Source organism: Photinus pyralis, unplaced genomic scaffold (genome assembly GCF_008802855.1).
Source record: "Photinus pyralis isolate 1611_PpyrPB1 unplaced genomic scaffold, Ppyr1.3 Ppyr1.4_LG8, whole genome shotgun sequence".
Classification (NCBI taxonomy): domain Eukaryota; kingdom Metazoa; phylum Arthropoda; class Insecta; order Coleoptera; family Lampyridae; genus Photinus; species Photinus pyralis.
This window is the reverse complement of record NW_022170819.1, coordinates 1,404,926-1,425,824: the sequence shown is the minus strand read 5'-3', so window position 1 is coordinate 1,425,824 and position 20,899 is coordinate 1,404,926. Positions and strand designations below refer to the sequence as shown.

General features: G+C 36.4%; 1 long non-coding RNA gene across 1 annotated transcript in view; it reads right to left on the bottom strand.

The window, feature by feature from the left end:
- Positions 1-887: 887 nt before the first annotated feature.
- The window catches only part of LOC116179157, an 80,802-nt gene continuing 60,790 nt past the window's right edge, over positions 888-20,899 (bottom strand). Inside the window, exon 4 of the long non-coding RNA XR_004146966.1 lies at positions 888-924. This is a non-coding gene — a long non-coding RNA (uncharacterized LOC116179157). The remainder of the gene's footprint in view (positions 925-20,899) is intronic.

The window sequence follows — 20,899 nt, the reverse complement described above, 5'->3', positions numbered from 1 at the left end:
TGGCGACACGAGAAACTTTAAAGCACGTGAGAAAATTCGCAGGGGAAGGTAACTTTTAGGCGCCCAAATTCGACTACCCTACTACCCCCGAAGACGCGTGCCTTGCAAAAGGTGGTGAAGATAAGGGTTGTGAGCGTTTACAAAATCTTTCCGACGACACCAGTTTTAAAACAATCGGACCAAAAGTAGGAAAGATCACCACGTAGTAAACCACGCTCGGGGATGGCGTCCAGATGTCGCCGATCACGTAACCCCGTCCCTAGAGTTTATTAATTACACCGCCCGCTAGGTCTTTCTACAAGCGTTCTTCTACGGGCCCGCATTTGCTGCCAGCCACCCAGCCGGCCAAAGTGAGATTAAAAGCTACCTTTTTACAAAATAATCTATTTCTTTGCTATAATTAATCATCAATTAAACAAACTGAACTGAAAGTAATCCATCTGTAAATAAATCGATATAGTACGAACTCGAAGCATGGGGAGTAAGCTAATTTATTTACCTTCAGGTGTAACTACCCTTCTGGAAAAAAGAAAATGCAGAAACTCAAAGCTGTTCGGGTTGTGTTTATACAGTCGATACAAATAGTGATTAACGTTACGGAACCAAAACCATCTGTTTTCCCTAGGCTCATCCCCCCCTATACACATCTACATAAACACGTTTACCCTTAGAACGGTTACACGAAATCCTTCGTATACCCTCTCGAAAGTTTCATAAAGCGGAACGTCTTGTTTGTGTGCGCTTAATCTTAATTTCGAGGGAAACCGTCGGGCGCAACACGACGCCGGTAGGAAATAAACTAGGTCTCCAAGAAGTTGCGAAGAAAACACATTAGGAATTTTGCATAGTTCGCCTCGTATTTCTTAACCTATTTCTTACCTAAAGCGCTTGAAAAATGCCGTGAAGTTTTCGCTGCCTACTCACCTGAAAACAAAAACATCGTGTTAGCCACCGAAAATTTCATTATTTACTTGCAGCTAATGAAAACGTACGAGCTGACGTGTAATTTAAATTTAATCGTAGCTGCAATTTACATTCAGCGTCATAGTTTTCTTTTTCATTTCCGTACATGCACTTAATTACGTGTCAGCAACCAAGGCATGTTAGAGAAGAGATAAATTCTAAGTCTTAGTACATGCAACATTAAGCCTTTCCACTCCAGATGTAGTTTATCATCTTTTCATGCCTTATAATAATAAGACTTGCATGACACTACTTATAAGTAGAGTCCATAGAGTTGTTTTATCAGTACTTTGAATTGTATTACTGTTAATAAAATCTGTATATATCAGTAACTATAACTACGCGACTGTGTAGCTCGGTAGTAGAGCGTTAGGCTACATAGCCGCTGGTCGGGTGTTCGAACCCGGGCTGGGGTAAGAATTTTTTTTCTATGGCAGAGATGGGAATTACCTTAGATCAGTTTCGAGCATTCTCTCGGCTAGGGGCACCTCTAAAAAAGCACTCTGTAATGGGGCGAAAACCTGTTGAGAGCCCAGAACAAGAGAGGGATAATAAACATATAAATAAATAAACTAATTAAAAATAAATAAGAGTTCCCATTGTAATTCCTTTAATTTATTGTAAACATTAACATTTTGCCTGTAAGTTCAGTGTAAAAAAACGCAAACAGAGTGGTTGAATTTCGCTTAAGTAAATAAAGATGAGTAACATACGACAACCAAATCCTATATGGATCAGACCCAAACCAATTCAGATACCGAAATCGACAGTTTTAATAACATTACATCTTATTATAAATATTTTCAGTGTAAAACGTTGTAACAGTTTAGTTTATTTATATTCAAATTTCAAAATTACCGCTTGCTACGTTAGGCAGGATATAGGTGAGATGGCGGCACTTGTACGCGTGCTTCTTTCCTCGCGCAGAATCGCGTAATTTTTTTCACTTCATTTCCGTTTTAAAGCCAACGAGGTTGTACGTGTAGAGCGTGGCATTGTGAATTCTTCTAAAACCAGTGGGTAATATTTGCCATCATTCACGTAAAATCTCTGGCAATTTTACCTGTTTATTGGCGTTGTCGAGTAGAGTAACTCAGAAGCCGTTTTCTCCGTTGTGAGGCTATTATCTGGTTGAAGTTCATCGCCCTACCTACATATTCACAACCTCTTGGATAATTTCCATATTTCATTGATTTAAGTATTTTTCATTACCCTCCTGACGATTTCAGGGGGTCCATGTAGTAGACGAATTCTTGTACCGGTCAATCCATGTAGTAGATGAATTCTTGTACCGATCAATCCATGTAGTAGATGAATTCTTGTATGTAAATGAATTTGCATCTTGCGAATATTCCGGAGTACGAACACCTGTTGATTGCCGGCAGTTATCCGGCGTACCACCGAGTAGATAAGCGCTAACACCTAAACGATACCGGGAGTGACCAGCTGATTGTGGAATTTTCGGAAGATACGATCTTTTACACAACCTTTTTTTTATTTGCTTCAATACCGTTAATCTAGTGTAACCTTCCGACGAGTTATGATCGGAGCTTTGTATTTTGTTCGCATCAAGTGTTTGAGGTCGTGACTCTCTTCAAGAGCAACGCACCTGTATTTAACGTATGGGTAAACGAGCCGGCTACGAGTAAGCTATTTTTGGCCCTTCCGGCTCATATAATCGTTCCGAGCGTTGTAGCTTGGGGTTTGTTTTTGTGTTACAGAACTGGAACTTCGAAGGAGAGCTCTTTTTCGGAGAAGACAGCGTATGTGTTATTCAAGGTAAGATTTTTAATTTACTTGTACCCAGTGTTGCCTATATGAGTTGTTATTCGGGTTAACTTAATTCAATCTTTGAATCCATTGAAATCTTAACTACATTTTTGCTCGATCATTGTTGTAGGGGGCTGGTAACGTAATTATTAGGGAAGTGTTCAGGAATTTATTTGGGGATTATTTTTGTCATTTAAAGTATTTGTTATTGTCGTATTGAAGATACATTTTATTTGCCGATCCTGCACCGTTTTGTCAGGATTAATAAATCAGAATTGCTCGTAGTGAACTTATTATTTGGCTCTCTTGTGTTTTCCCAATTTCTATACAGGAGAGGTCAGAATTTGTGCAAAATTGGGTGGCGCTCAACTAATCATTTCTAGTGACTACCAAAGATCAAAAACTTATGTTATATGCCCAAACGAACAAACCGCTGTGGAAGATTCTCATCTCGAGCCCTTCTTTTAATTAAGAATCTGAGCTAGCTGGCCGTTTATGCGGCGGGGTTTGAGTTTTACAGCGCCGAACTAACCTCACGTTATAACGTACTGGGAAACAAATCTTTATTCCGAAATGTTTCCAATTTATCTCCCGATAGAACTGGATTCGGCGAATTGAATGCCAGTGGTGATGCTAATGAAAGGATTTCAAATAACCCGTTCTTCCGAGAATCTGGATCAATAATTCACCAGGCATTGCACCACGAAATCTGAGAACTCGTACTCTCAATTCCACGTATTAATTTGTAGAAGTCCAATTAGGCAATCATTTTATGCCGATGCAATTATTGTTCCAGCAAGCCGAATTCGCACCATTAGAGCGGAAAGTTCTCGTCGGTTTTTCACTAATTAAAATTTAACAGGTGGAAATTTTATATCATGTCGCCGACACGATCTTCTAAGTTTTAGTAAATGTGTTATAGTTACTTATTTAAATAAAAATCAGGAAAATGACACATTACTGGCGAGGAAATATTGAAGTTTTTGTGTCAGGGAAGTTAGCCTCGACCAATAAAATAACTGCTGTGCATCTAAGAGGCGCAAAAGTGTTAGTTTTCATTGTTTTTATCGGGGGTAAATACACAAGAGCTTGATTTTTAATCGGATAATTTTATTTGCACACTAAAGTTTTTTGCAACGAAAAAAACTAGAGATCAAAAGTATGTACTTTTGAGCAAGAGTTTTTTCCAGGAAGCAACAAAATTTGAGTGAATTATATATATCAATAAGGGTTTAAGGGTTGGTTATAGATTATTTAAACATAATCTGTCAAATAAATAATCATAGTTGATCTACAACGTAAAGTTACAACCCCCGGAATGTAAGAGTGCTATAAATGGCGGTATGAATGACTTAAAAAATTTCGCAAGCTTAAATCAGACCGAAATTTATTATTAAACTGCGGTTTAAGGGTTGGTTATAGATTATTTAAACATAATCTGTCAAATAAATAATCATAGTTGCGGTCTACTACGTCAAGTTACAACCCCCGGAATGTAAGTGTGCTATACATGGCGGTATGAATGACTTAAAAAATTTCGCAAGCTTAAATCACACCGAAATTTATTATTAAACGGCAGTTTAAGGGTAGGTTATAGATTATTTAAACATAATCTGTCAAATAAATAATCATAGTTGGTCTACTACGTAAAGTTACAACCCCCGGAATGTAAGTGTGCTATACATGGCGGTATGAATGACTTAACAAATTTCGCAAGCTTAAATCACACCGAAATTTATTATTAAACGGCAGTTTAAGGGTAGGTTATAGATTATTTAAACATAATCTGTCAAATAAATAATCATAGTTGGTCTACTACGTAAAGTTACAACCCCCGGAATGTAAGTGTGCTATACATGGCGGTATGAATGATTTAAAAAAATTTCGCAAGCTTAAATCAGACCGAAATTTATTATAAAATCACTATAGAGAGCGAACTTCTTGCTACTACCCAAGATTGGAAGGCCATGCAAATGGGAGCCAAGCAGAAAGCATGGTATAATACCAGGAATTCCAAGGCGAAGATGGCAGCAAGCTCTTAAGGTCAATGTAATAGATATCGCCAATCACACAATATTAGATACACGCACACTCTTATAATCAAACTATATGTAAACATAAATTTAGATACATGTTCACTGTTTAATCGTAGTATTCATATCTAATAAATTCATTCCCTTATAACAAATTCTGTATCCATTTGTTCAGCGGTCAGGTTAACGGCGATTCATTCCATAACATTTGTTAAGGGAAGTACTACGCTACATTGCACTTTAGTGGTCTCTTTTTTGTTTTTTTGCTGTGTACCTACATAAGTATAAGAATTTTCTTTCCATATTACCATTGAATAATAAATCTATTATTCAATGATATTACTTATCATGAATCATCCTGCATCTACAGTTATGCATGAGCTGCTAATTACGCACATAAATATACGGTCATTGTCTTCTAAAATCTCTAAATTACAGGAATTCACAACCATAAATACTCCCCATGTCATATGTATAACAGAAACCTGGTTAAAACCTCACATTAGTACTGATAATATCAACCTTCAAAACTACAAATTTGTTCGTAGGGACAGAACTACTGCTCAAGGAGGAGGAGTGGGTATTTACATCAATGATGAATTGTTTTTCAATGAAATACAAACTGATGACACCATCGAACAAGTTTGGGTAAACATTAACCACAGGGGTAAGTCGCTTGCAATAGGATCAGTGTACAACCCTGTGCGGCAAAATTATGAAAATTTCTTAAGTATATTTCAAGACACCTGGTTGGATATAAGCTCTTCGTGCCCGTCTATAATCGCTCTTGGTGACCTTAACATAGACTATAGTAAAAATGAACGAGCCACACTAGAACTAATTAATATGTGTCAAAACTTAGATCTGGCTCAACATATCACAGATTGTACCCGCGGTAACTCTGTAATAGACTTAATCCTCTCTAGTAGTTCCATAGAGATATTAGATTCGGGTATATTTGCTGCTCGTACCTTCTCAGATCACGAGATGATTTTCTGTAAAATAAAGTCTTGCTTGGCGCAAAAACCTAATCAAAAGACAAAAACCTACAGGAGTTTTCGAAATTTTAACTACAGTAATTTTAAACACGATCTGCAGTCTATACCATGGATCGACATTCTTGATCTTCAAGATATTGACGCTAAGCTATCGTTTTTTAACACAAACCTAATCACGTTATTCAACAAGCACGCTCCAGTTACAACTTCCCGCGTAAGTAAACGTCCTGCGCCGTGGCTGAACGATAACATTAAATTTCTCATGAGTATGAGAGACAAAGCGCTTGCAATTTTTAAAAATAACAAAACCGATTTAAACAGGCAGCAGTACAACGGTTGAGGAATCAAGTAACGCAGGCGTGTAAAAAGCAGAAAAAGAGCTATATCAATCAGTTAGCAACAAGTAATAATCCGACTGTTCTGTGGAAAGCCCTGGAAAAGCAATGTTCTATATATGGACAAGTCCCCCTCAAAATTGCCAGAATACCTAACCGATGTAAATAAAATTAATGATCATTTTACTCAGTCCGGTCCATACGCGAACATCAACGACACGGAAATTGCACAACTATGCCAAAGGCGCACGCAGCCAATGCAACAATTAGAATTTGAGACTGTTGAGGAATCAGACATACTTAAACTGCTGAAAACCATCAAGTCTAATGCAGCCGGATCAGATGGGATCACCCTATACATGCTTAATTTATGTCTCCCTCATCTTCTGAGGATAATAACCCACTTAATAAATTATTGTATATTAAACTCGGTATTCCCAAGGTGCTGGAAGATTGCGCACGTGATTCCCCTGAATAAAATACCCACGCCGCTTGAACTTAGAGATCTCCGTCCTATATCAATTCTTCCGGTCCTCTCAAAAGTCCTAGAGAAAGCTATCAATACTCAGCTCACCAACTTTTTGAATTTGAACCGCTTAATACCCTGTAATCAATCAGGTTTCCGTGCCGGGTACAGTTACGCAACTGGTCTCCTTAAAATAACAGATGATATCATCTCAGCAATTGATAATAGACAGGCTGTTTTATTGATACTACTAGACTACTCGAAAGCCTTCGATACAATACACCATAAAACCTTATTAAAAATTATACACAGTTATGGGATTCAAGTAAGGCCACCACTTTTTTTAAAAACTTTCTGCAGAATAGGCAGCAACGAGTTGTTTACAACAATAAAAAATCACGCTATCAGAAAATTAAATCGGGAGTTCCGCAAGGATCCATTCTAAGCCCGACTCTTTTCTCAATTTATGTCTCCAATTTCCAAAACAGATTAAAATATGTAAATTCACATTTATACGCGGATGATACGCAATTATACTTACCCTTTAGTCCTACAGACGTAGTGGGAGCGTGCAATGAAATCAACCGGGATTTGGACTTACTACTAAAACTCTCTACAGCCCACTCACTGAAGCTAAATCCGGAAAAATCAAAAGCAATTCTTTTCAGCAGTGGTCACGTTTACGACAGCTTAATTAGTAATGTCAATATCTCTTTAGGAAACACAAAAATTAGCTGCAGTACCGAGGAAAAAAACTTGGGGCTGACACTAGACTACAAGTTACGATTTAAATCTCATATAAGTAAATGCATCAGATTAGGTTTCGGTAAATTAAAACTACTCTACCAAAATAGAGATGTATTAGACACGAAAGTCAAAAGGATGCTATGTGATAGCTTAGTGCTCTCACATCTGAATTATTGCGATGTAGTCTACGGTCCATGTCTTGACAGTGTGGAGGTAAAAAGGGTGCAAAGGCTGCAGAACGCCTGTTTGAGATTTATATACTGTGTACCACGTTCAATACACCACATCTCGGAGAAGCTAGGCGAAGCAAAATGGCTTAATATGAGAAATAGGAGAGAAGTTCACGCTCTGATTTGTTACTATAAGGTTTTAACCACCAAAACCCCTTCATATCTATGGGAAAAAATAAGCTTCAGGTCGGATGTGCATCACTTAAACCTACGGCACAGGGGCACAATTTCCGTGCCAGCACACCGCACTACGATGTACAAGCGATCCTTCTCCTATAACATAGCGACCCTGTGGAATCATCTACCAACGAATCTAAAATCATTCACTACTCAGAAATTCCGTAAAGCTATAATCTCCAGGTATTTAGAAAGACAATAACCTCATGATTCATGAATAACAATTGACAGCAGTAGCAGTTCACTACCTATCGGTATGCCTAATTTTAAGAACATTATGATCATGTAATTACGCCGGATTTGTCTCTCAACAGAGGTTCAGTGGAAGAGCAGCGCATTCTGTGAGCTGAACTTCGCCTCTGAAACTTTTCCATTTATTATATTTACTCAATTGACTCAATAAAGGCATATTATTATTATTATTATTATGGTCGGTGTTTCTTGTGAGAACTCAGGTCTAGCCTGGTTAACGAATCGCACGGATTAAAATCAAGTAACGATTAGTGTCTGTGTCTGTGTCTGGTTCAGTGTTATGTAGGGTCCTTAAAAAAAAAAAAACCACGTGCATTGGCAATCTAGGGATAGTATGTAATTCATACTTACCAACATATGTATTGATGGGCACAATAGCCAACGCTATCAAAAAAGAGGAAAACAAAACAAAACAAAACAAAACAGAATCATTATAATAATTCCTGTAATTTCATTAAATGGAGTTTATTGTGTAAGTGTTTCTTTGGCTTTGCGTTTGGGTTGAATACGAGTGGGTTGTGATAACGTGGTGTGTTTCTGCAAAGAAGGAGTTTTGTTTATTATTATATTTATTATTATTATTAAACAGCAGTTTAAGGGTTGGTTATAGTTTATTTAAACATAATCTGTCAAATAAATAATCATAGTTGGTCTACTACGTAAAGTTACAACCCCCGCAATGTAAGGGTGCTATACATTGTGGTATGAATGACAAAAAATTTCGCAAGCTTAAATCAGACCGAAATTTATTATAAAATGGCGGTTTAAGGGTTGGTTATAGATTATTTAAACATAATCTGTCAAATAAATAATCATAGTTGGTCTACTACGTAAAGTTACAACCCCCGGAATGGAAGAGTGCTATACATAGCGGTATGAATGATTTAAAAAATTTCGCAAGCTTAAATCAGACCGATTTTTATTATTAAACGGCAGTTTAAGGGTTGGTTATAGTTTAATTAAACATAATCTGTCAAATAAATAATCATAGTTGGTCGACTACGTAAAGTTACAACCCCCGCAATGTAAGAGTGCTATACATGGCGGTATAAATGACTTAAAAAATTTCGCAAGCTTAAATCAGACCGAAATTTATTATTAACGGCAGTTTAAGGGTTGGTTATAGATTATTTAAACATAATCTGTCAAATAAATAAACATAGTTGGTGTATTACGTAAAGTTACAACCCCCGCAATGTAAAGGTGCTATACATGGCGGTATGAATGACTTAAAAAATTTCGCAAGCTTAAATCAGACCGAAATTTATTATTAAATGGCGGTTTAAGGGTTGGTTATAGATTATTTAAACATAATCTGTCAAATAAATAATCATAGTTGGTCTATTACGTAAAGTTACAACCCCCGCAATGTAAAGGTGCTATACACGGCGGTATGAATGACTTAAAAAATTTCGCAAGCTTAAATCAGACCGAAATTTATTATTAAACGGCAGTTTAAGGGTTGGTTATAGATTATTTAAACATAATCTGTCAAAGAAATAAACATAGTTGGTGTATTACATAAAGTTACAACCCCCACAATGTAAAAGTGCTATACATGGTGGTATGAATGACTTAAAAAATTTCGCAAGCTTAAATCAGACCGAAATTTATTATTAGAGGGCAGTTTAAGGGTTGGTTATAGATTATTTAAACATAATCTGTCAAATAAATAAACATAGTTGGTGTATTACGTAAAGTTACAACCCCCACAATGTAAAAGTGCTATACATGGTGGTATGAATGACTTAAACAATTTCGCAAGCTTAAATCAGACCGACATTTATTATTAGAGGGCAGTTTAAGGGTTGGTTATAGATTATTTAAACATAATCTGTCAAATAAATAATCATAGTTGGTCTACTACGTAAAGTTACAACCCCCGGAATGTAAGAGTGCTATACATGGCGGTATGAATGACTTAAAAAATTTGGCAAGCTTAAATCAGACCGAAATTTATTATTAAACGGCAGTTTAAGGGTTGGTTATAGATTATTTAAACATAATCTGTCAAATAAATAATCACAGTTGGTCTACTACGTAAAGTTACAACCCCCGGAATGTAAGAGTGCTATACACGGTGGTATGAATGACTTAAAAAATTTCGCAAGCTTAAATCAGACCGAAATTTATTATAAAATGGCGGTTTAAGGGTTGGTTAGAGATTATTTAAACATAATCTGTCAAATAAATAATCATACTTGGTCTACTACGTAAAGTTACAACCCCCGGAATGTAAGAGTGCAATACATGGCGGTATGAATGTCTTAAAAAATTTCGCAAGCTTAAATCAGACCGAAATTTATTATAAAATGGCGGTTTAAGGGTTGGTTAGAGATTATTTAAACATAATCTGCCAAATAAATAATCATAGTTGGTCTACTACGTAAAGTTACAACCCCCGGAATGTAAATGTGCAATACATGGCGGTATGAATGACTTAAAAAATTTCGCAAACTTAAATCAGACCGAAATTTAATACTAAACGGCAGTTTAAGGGTTGGTTATAGATTATTTAAACATAATCTGTCAAATAAATAATTATAGTTGGCCTACTACGTAAAGTTACAACCCCCGGAATGTAAAGGTGCTATACACGGCGGTATGAATGACAAAAAATTTCGCAAGCTTAAATCGGACCGAAATTTATTATAAAATGGCGGTTTAAGGGTTGGTTATAGATTATTTAAACATAATCTGCCAAATAAATAATCATAGTTGGCCTACTACGTAAAGTTACAACCCCCGGAATGCAAGAGTGCTATACACGGCGGTATGAATGACTTAAAAAATTTTGCAAGCTTAAATCAGACCGAAATTTATTATTAAACGGCGGTTTAAGGGTTGGTTATAGATTATTTAAACATAATCTGTCAAATAAATAATCATAGTTGGTCTACTACGTAAAGTTACAACCCCCGGAATGTAAGAGTGCTATACATGGCGGTATGAATGACTTAAAAAATTTCGCAAGCTTAAATCAGACCGAAATTTATTATTAAACGGCGTTTAAGGGTTGGTTATAGATTATTTAAACATAATCTGTCAAATAAATAATCATAGTTGGTCTACTACGTAAAGTTACAACCCCCGGAATGGAAGAGTGCTATACATAGCGGTATGAATGACTTAAAAAATTTCGCAAGCTTAAATCAGACCGATTTTTATTATTAAACGGCAGTTTAAGGGTTGGTTATAGTTTAATTAAACATAATCTGTCAAATAAATAATCATAGTTGGTCTACTACGTAAAGTTACAACCCCCGCAATGTAAGGATGCTATACATTGTGGTATGAATGACTTAAAAAATTTCGCAAGCTTAAATCAGACCGCAATTTATTATTAAACGGCGGTTTAAGGGTTGGTTATAGATTATTTAAACATAATCTGTCAAATAAATAATCATAGTTGGTCTACTACGTAAAGTTACAACCCCCGGAATGGAAGAGTGCTATACATAGCGGTATGAATGACTTAAAAAATTTCGCAAGCTTAAATCAGACCGATTTTTATTATTAAACGGCAGTTTAAGGGTTGGTTATAGTTTAATTAAACATAATCTGTCAAATAAATAATCATAGTTGGTCTACTACGTAAAGTTACAACCCCCGCAATGTAAGTGTGCTATACATGGCGGTATGAATGACTTAAAAAATTTCGCAAGCTTAAATCAGACCGAAATTTATTATAAAATGGCGGTAAACATAATCTGTCTTTCAGAACAGTTGTTAAATATTATATTTTATATATTTTCGTTGCAGAACAGTAAAAAAATTAATTTGGATCAGGCTAGTAAGAAGTTGGCTTGTCCACAACGTCAGACTTTCTTCTGGCATTTTCTGGAGGTGTGACCAATTTTCAAGCACATGAAGCATCCATTTTTCTCAATCACTACTTTCTGCTTATCTTCATAAGTCATTTGGTAGAATCGTGTTCTTTATCATACAAAATGCAGCCATCTTTCCCCATCAAATTTGATAACAATCCGGAAACTGTGGAAGTCTCATTCTTTACACTTCACTACAAATGTCTATTATGCCTAATAGAGGACTAACTTTGTGCACATTTTTTCTACATCATTGTTAAATTTCTCCGTTATTTAACGTTGGAAGTTCGATTAGAAATCACAACTGTTCATTATTCGCAATAAGAAGTTATTCTTCTGTTTTTTAGCCTATTCAGTTGGCATTCGGTTTCCTCATGCTTGCGTACTCCCTTTCAACCGTTGAAAAAATTTACTAAAGGTACGGCGCACGTAATTTTCGCTTCCCTTAACATTCAATAGGCACTAACAAATAATACAGGTACAATGAATACAAGTTCAGGCAAACGCAAAGACCCTCAGATAATGAAACTTCAGAAATATCCCTTTCTACAATTGAAGGTTCGTTCTGGATATTTGAGAATGAAATCCGCTTATCGTTGTGCCCCATTTGCTTTTATACTTTCGCAATATCATCCGAAGTTTCGACGAAACATATTTAAGTTGTCGCGTTCCTTTTGTGCAAATACGATCCCAATATCAAATTTAATTATAAGGCCCTCGTTTATGTGCGTTTAATTAAATTTTAATCCTTAAACAGTCAAGAGAAGAGGATCGGTAACAAGACGCCATTTTTCTGCTCGTCTTATTAAGGAAATTTTTTCCTTTCGCATTTATAAATAAAGTGATAAAGCGCCTAATTTAAAATAGATTATGTAAGGTTGTCAATTTTCGAAACTGGGTCGGCGTTTTATGAGTGTCTCGCGACGTTTATGTCTTTATAACAAAGTTTGTTCCATAATGCGGGAGGCATTAAGAAATTTGCAAGTGGATTTGCAGCACGTAGCGTTCGTGAAATATACAATTTCAACAACAAATTTGGCGAATGTTCAACTTTTTTTAAATTTAAATTGCGTCCCTGACTTTTGAAATGCTTTCTTTGTTATTCGGTTTGAAGTATGCAATTTTCCGGTGTGCTTTGCGACGTTTTCATTAAATTCGCGATTGGTCAGAATATTCATTCGCCTCTATGCCTTCATAGAGTCTACGTATAGGACGAATAGGGCTTCTACGAATCTCAATTCTCCACAAAATCGGTTGAGATACTTCATTCTATATAGCGACGAACACTAATGTAAATGAACACATCGTTAATCCATAGAGATTTGTATATCGAAGTATAATGCTCGAATAGAAAGGAGCTTTAGCGTTTAAAGCATAAATTCCTACTAATAAACGGGAGGAACACTCCTCGTGCACAATTTCCAGAATTCTGCTTTACCGATCTTTAAAAATAATCCCAGAAAATTTAACAAGATTTCGGGGAGTAAGGTTCATGTTGAAAAATACATGTGTGTTTCGGCGCTATTTCGGAAGTTGGTCCGGAAGTACCCGTCATCTAGGATGCTGGAACCATCCAAGATGCTGGCCCCTCGTCTTGAATGCTGAACTCATCTGAGATACGGATTAACATTAAACGACAACCGAGGTAAACAAATAAATAAATAATAAATAAATTGGGCTACTAGTTCAATTGGTTTCTAGTCCATAACTTTTGATTGAGAAGTCCGATCGAAAAAGTACGAATTGTTTTGGATTCCACGCACCAAAATTAATAAGAAAAAGTGTTTTCCCGAGAAATTTTGGTGCAGTCGATTTTTGGTAAAAAAGGAAGGTTATACACTGCATTTTTTGAGCCTCGAAAAAAAAATTGTCTCAGATCGACCCGGAAAAAAATTTTCTTATAGAATGTGAGACAGTTCCAAGATTGGGCTACTAGTTCAAAAACAGCCCTTTGAATTTTCTTTCGAAATTGGTTTCTAGTCTATAACTTTTGATTGAGAAGTCTGATCGAAAAAGTACGAATTGTTTTGGATTCTACGCACCAAAATTAATAAGAAAAAGTGTTTTCCCGAGAAATTTTGGTGCAGTCGATTTTTGGTAAAAAAGGAAGGTTATACACTGCCTTTTTTTGAGCCTCGAAAAAAAAATTGTCTCAGATCGACCCGGAAAAAAAATTTTCTTATAGAATGTGGCCTGTAGAATCCATAATTTCAAACAGTTCCAAGATTGGGCTACTAGTTCAAAAATTACAGCCCTTTGAATTTTCTTTCGAAATTGGTTTCTAGTCTATAACTTTTGATTGAGAAGTCTGATCGAAAAAGTACGAATTGTTTGGGATTCTACGCACCAAAATTAATAAGAAAAAGTGTTTTCCCGAGAAATTTTGGTGCAGTCGATTTTTGGTAAAAAAGGAAGGTTATACACTGCCTTTTTTTGAGTCCCGAAAAAAAATTGTCTCAGATCGACCCGGAAAAAATTTTCTTATAGAATGTGGCCTGTAGAATCCATAATTTCAAACAGTTCCAAGATTGGGCTACTAGTTCAATAGTTACAGCCCTTTTAATTTTCTTTCGAAATTGGTTTCTAGCCCATAACTTTTGATTGAGAAGTCCGATCGAAAAAGTACGAATTGTTTTGGATTCTACGCACCAAAATTGATAAGAAAAAGTGTTTTCCCGAGAAATTTTGGTGCAGTCGATTTTTGGTAAAAAAGGAAGGTTAATAACTGCCTTTTTTTGAGCCCCGAAAAAAAAATTGTCTCAGATCGACCCGAAAAAAAATTTCCTTATAGAATGTGGTCTGTAGAATCCATAATTTCAAAAAAAAAAAAAATAATAAATACAGTAAATTTAACGTTAGCTTTCAACGTCGTATTTCGATGCATAAATCTCTATGGATTAACGATGTATCATCAGATCAAAGAATCACAAATGGCGTCTTTGGATTGGTAGAAGGCGAACTGAATTTATGCCGACGTTACTAATTCTCCATTCGTCCCGAGCACAGTCTCTTTATTTTCGATTTTGTAGAACTTCATTTCGTATTCGTGCTCAAATTTAAAACGAGCGCGTTTCGACCGTAAACCTGTCATCATCAGCGGAAACGGAATGAAATCTACCTATTTAAGGAAAAAAACGTTAACTTATTACTCTCAGGCGGCGGATGCGTTAATTGAAAAGGAGAAGTAAACGACACGGTACTTAAAACGGTATGAGAATGCGTAATTTACAACGTTGACAGTTCGCGCGGTTATAAATGGCGCACCTGCGACCGAATACACTGGAATCGTGGCTTCTAACCGAGACTAGCAGATTTCGGGTTGACGCGGGTTGACATGATGGATCACACCCGTTTTTGGATTAGGAAAAAAGTTTTCCATTATAATTATGCGGAGGACTGATCGATTGTTCGCTTTCCCTTTTCCTTTTTCGGTTAATATTTCATATTGATGTGTTTTTCATGTCATTACCGCATAAATTTTTGAGTTGGAAATGTAAATTCTAGATTAACTCCGGTTCGGAAGTAGGGTAAGACTTATTCGCCCAGTCGATCAATCTCGTCATGTTGCATACGTCTATACCGGCAGTTTGTAAATTAACTGCGCAAAGTTAGTTTCGGATTAATTTAAACTTTGGAGGCTGTCATGTCAACCGCGTACTTTGTGCTTCCAGTTTTTTATGTGCTCAGTGTACACTTCATTTGCATTTAAACTCGAGTGCAACATCATTAAAAAGTTGTGAGCACGGTTTTTATTATGTGGGACTTTGTTTCACAGCCGCACTTGTCACTTAACGCGTTTTATATAATTACCTGCCCCTAATGACTTCTAATTTTACTAATTCTTGATCGACGATGGCTGTTAATATGGAAAAACAAGCAACGTTGATTTCAGCGCCTGCTCAAAAAATATCAAAGTCAATTTTAGGAAAAGAATTTGGAAATTTTGGGAGGATGAAAAATTTGTCGGTAAATACAAGTAGGGAGATTTTTAGGAAGGGCAAGGGAATTTTAGAAACTTGCATTGGGCAATTTTTGATAGCCAAAGGGCACCATAGAGTTACGTTCATAGATGTTGCACAAGCAGTGCGTCAAGGAAGAAACCAAAGGTTGAAATTGAGTTGAAAATCGATCCAAAAAAGCAATCGAAAAAGCGAAACGGATTGGATCCTCTTCAGAAAAGTCGAATATGATCTTTGTATGGGGGAGGACTTCCATTTAAAAAAATGCAAGTTTTGTTGAAAAAAGGTTATAACACCAAAATCGTTTAAAGTTAGGGGTATAACATGTTACATAAAAAAATAAGTACCTACTTTTCAAGTACTGTCCAAGTCAGTAATAAAATATGGGGTGTTCCATTTTTAAAAAATGCAAGATTGATACACCACTGGAATACAGCACGCCCCTGGTGACCAAAAATATTGTATAAATATGGCCACGGTAATTGTGTACAAACTAAAACTTTTTTCGGTATCTTTTATGGTAAAGGAATTATGATGCGAGGGGTCTTAGGGCGCTACATCCTGTATAGAGAAGATTTTTAAATAACGACATTTTTGAGGAAGCTTTTGGATTTGGATGTCACTTTATTATGTCTTGTCGGGAGATTTAATTCTCATATGCAACGGTCGATTCTATTAAAAATCGAAATTAAAAAAATACATTTATCGGATGTAAAGAAGCGATCCTGAATATCGACTCAAAATCTGCATCCATTATCAAAAGTCCCAAAAACATTTCGACAGATTTACTGGATTCCTATATGTTTTGTAAAAGTCAGAAATTTTTAATTTTTGCACATAAATATCGCTAGACCCGCAGGTTTTATTAAAATACGTCCATGAGAAAAATATGATCTATTGGTTTTGTGTTACAATCGAACATAAGATTCAGCACGAATTTTATCAATAGAAAACGTAATTGATGTACAGAAAATTGAAATAAATTTGCCAGCTATAAGTGCACAAAGAATCCCAATGAATTGCAAGAAATCTGTTTTAGCTTTTGATGCATCTACGAGTATATACTTAACAAAGGCAGAGAAACGAGAGCTCTGGAATCGAAAAAGTTGTCATAAATTCAAAGAGTCTTGGTTTATAGACACAAAGTGCAAATAAAATCGCTTTTGATATATTCTTACACGTTGGATGACCTTAGACTGTATTAATTACGTACCAAACGCGTTGATTTTTCCCATTTCCAATGGAGTTATAAACATGTTTTTGCAAAATTATGGTACGTTTTGATTATAATTCCTTTGTTCACTCAAAAATAACAATTCCATCTAATAAACTAATTCAAAAAACTCGTCGGCTAGCGAAATCCGTATAACAGAAAACATTTTTGGAAAGCTTACCTTTTTGCTGACTGCTCGGTGTTACTATTTAGAGTTCTGGTTGGTCACAAAATGTTTATTTGAGTTCCAAAAATCACGAACACGAACACAAAAACACACCTATCGCGAGAAAGAAACTAACATTTTGGACGGATTACCTTAATACGTCGATAACCTTCCAGATTTACGGTAAGAATGCCAGTTGGACACATGCGCGTTAATTGAATTTGCTTTCTTATCTCAACACCTGCCTATTTTTGCGATTGTCAACGTTTCTGCTGCTATTCGATAATGTTATTGTCGACTGCGTCATCAGTTGGTCTACTGCCCAATATTAATAAATGATAATTCCAAAAATGCTACCACTGGTGCAGAGGAGGGATGAAAGCGGGTACCTTGTGCATCAAAACTGTGTAAATCTACATTTTCCGAAATTGTACCATTTTTAATAGGTTTTAAAAATAGCCATTGAATCTCTGCTGGTTCACGTATTGTTTAAAAAGGAAACCGGCGTTTTGGGTTAAACTCAGCCAGAGGGGGACAAGAACGGAGGCTTAGCCCGCTCTTGGGACCCACTTTTCCCGCTCTTAAACTACGCTTAAAATAACACAATGTATAGCATGCTCATAAATAATCAAAATTTCTAAACAAAATTAACAAAACAAGAGATAAAAACTTCAACCATTTTAAGTGGCGATATGTTTTAAATTGAGGGTGGATTTAATAGTTTTCTATTATTAAATAACGCCAGCGCTTCTTCGAAAACGACATTTTTCGGTTTTTTGGTCAGACTTTCGCTATTTGTAGAGCTACAAGAAACTTTGAAAGGGAAAATTAATCAACATGAAAGTGTGCGTAACTTGGCACATTTAAGCGACTTTGCATCTCGTACGGTTTACGAGATCTCCATGGTGACAATGAAAAAAAACTCACCCTGTATTATATCATTATCAGTTTTAGGCATCGAGCAATCGAGTTTGGTTTTTTCCCAAAAAAATTGATGCACAAATAAGGATTTAGATCGATATTGGACAATAAAGTGATGAATACTAAAATTAATTCTTCATAGTTGTCCATCTGTAACCATAAGCTTTCTTATAGCGAAAACCGAAGTTGATACGGGTTCTTCTTCCCAACAAAATCGGTACGTAAATAGCGATTTTGACACTTTTTGTGACCAAAAATACACATGGACCACTTCTTGGGCATTGCGCAATTGACTTTCCCAAGAAAATCGATGCATAAATAACGATTTTGTGATAAAAAAAATTTTTGTCGCCAAAAATAGACATGTATCATTTTTTGTTCATCGAGCAATCGAGTTTGATCTTTTTCCCAACAAAATTGGTGCATCAATAATAATTTTGACCAATTAGAGCTATAACACGTGATGAATGAAAAAGTAAATTTTTGATAGTCGATACGAGGTCTAGGGACTGAGCTATAGTACGGAACGACACGCAGACGGACGGAAATGTGAAGTCATAAGCGCTCCACTTTCGTGGATTGCAAATTATTAATATTTCGCCTATCCGTTCTGTAGATTTATTTGCCCGCTTTTAGTAACTAATCTGGCTACGGGCCTGAACTTACCGAATCTTCAAAATTTCGCATTTGGTTTTGCATGGTTTAAGAACACAAATCGTTCCTTTAGGTTTTAAACGACGAAGATAAGGAAGCTCTTATACCACGCAAAAAAACCATTGGCAAATTTAAAAGGGTCATTTTTTTTAACTAGAAAAAGACATAAATTTTCCAAATTCTAAGCCCTATTGAGCGAAGCTCATTTCCATTATACCCCGCGCCCTTGTCGAAAATCCGGTGTTTAAAAATGACGACCAACTTTACCGAATAGATAGCGACACAAGTATAATTGTGCACAACTGGTGTTTACCCCCCCCCCCTCACCTTTTTTAAAACTTTTACTTGGTACCACTAAAGGCATGCGTAACTGAGATCAATTGGTTCTCGTATGTAAAAGTTATGCACGTTTTACTTTCAGAAACAGCACTCGAACATGCACACGAACACACGAACTTACGAAATAATTCATGCCCCCCCCCCCCCTGTAAAACAACGAAATTTGATAGCTTCTGGAACAGCTTCAAGGTATAGGCTACCTATTGTAAAAAAATCCAGGACTCTAAGACCATTCTCCTACAGTCCCAACGAACGGACGGACGGACAAAACGCATTAATTAATTAATTAATTCTTAAAAAATGCGCTAAAAATTTCCAAACAGCGAATTGTGCCTCGATCTATTAAACGGGCGAACATTGCACCCTGGTGACTTTCGGGAACACTTTAAATAGATAATCGGAAATATTTCGAATGAACCTGGTTCCTCAAACTCCTTTTTGCTAGAGTGCTACAGCTGATCTCAGGTTTCTTACATAAACTTTTGATCCTCGTGTGACCAAATAAATCGAGCAAGCCCTGAAGAGCGCCGCGAGAAAGTGAATATCATTTTTTAGCGTATTTTTTGAAAAATTGAAAAAACAACGTGCTATTGTTTGCGTTTAGTCCGTCCGTCCGTCCGAATCGACTTCTGCCATTTTTGAACTACTAGGGGAATGGTCCTAGAGTCCCGGAATTTTTTGCAGTAGGTAGCCAGACGGCCAAACAATTTCGCTGGGTTAAGGAGGGGTCACCCCATGAAGTATTTCCTGAGATGCTGTTTTTTTAAAGTAAAACGTGCATAATTTTACATACGACAACCAATGGGTCTCAGATTATGGATGTGAAGTATTTCCTGAGATGCTGTTTTTTTAAAGTAAAACGTGCATACGACAACCAATGGGTCTCAGATTATGGATGTGTTTAGTGGTGGGGGGGGGGGGGGGATTACTTGGTTTGTACAAAGTATAACTTTCCCGTGCACCTCTTTTTCGAGATCAGAGGGGTATGAGAACCGTGAAGGGAGTGGGTGGGGTGGAACTGGTTTTATCCTTCATGGTACTCTAATGAAAGGTCTCAAAGTCTCGGCTATCAAGTGTGGAGAGACAAAAATATCGCCCCCCCGCAAAATTCACCATGGAGCCTAGCATTTACTCGCCTGGGATACTTAACTTCGCCATTGAAAATAGTGACTACTGAGCCTCTCCCGATAAGGTGTATCCCGAGGTACGGCAATACGGGACAAGGCTGGGTCGTCTCACGTCGCAAAGTAATACAATAGGGAATATATAGCTTCGACTTTGGCAGTTGAGCCATCTGTTATTACCCCAAGGTGCCTAAACTAAAGCGTTATCTCGGATGGTTAGCAAGAGGGCGAGGCGAGGCGGCGCAGACGCCGAAACCGAAGCTATGTCCCCCTATTATATTCCCTTTAGTACAGTAGGGGACATAGTATGTATGTATAATCATAATGCAAATTATAATAATATTATATTATTTAATATAACACTTATACCGGGTGGTGACTTGAACAACGCACCATAGGAATTTCAATTTCTGATTATTGGCACCCTAATTAAGGCGCTTTTGTTTGATTTCATAATTCCATGGCTTTATCGACTTTATAAACGCGATTTTTAAATTTTTGCTCTTTCTGAATTTAAAAAATTGGAAACAATAGTATGCACAGATTCGTAATTTTTTTCTCTACAAAAAACCTAAATAGACTTTATTTTTAAAATAAATAGGGAAGTCAATGATCGAAAATTAAAAAATTCCTAGGGCGGCGTTCGTCATGTCACCACCCCGTATATTTTGGAACAAAAACATCCTCGTAACTTATTAATCCGTTGAATCTAGAGAACCGAATCT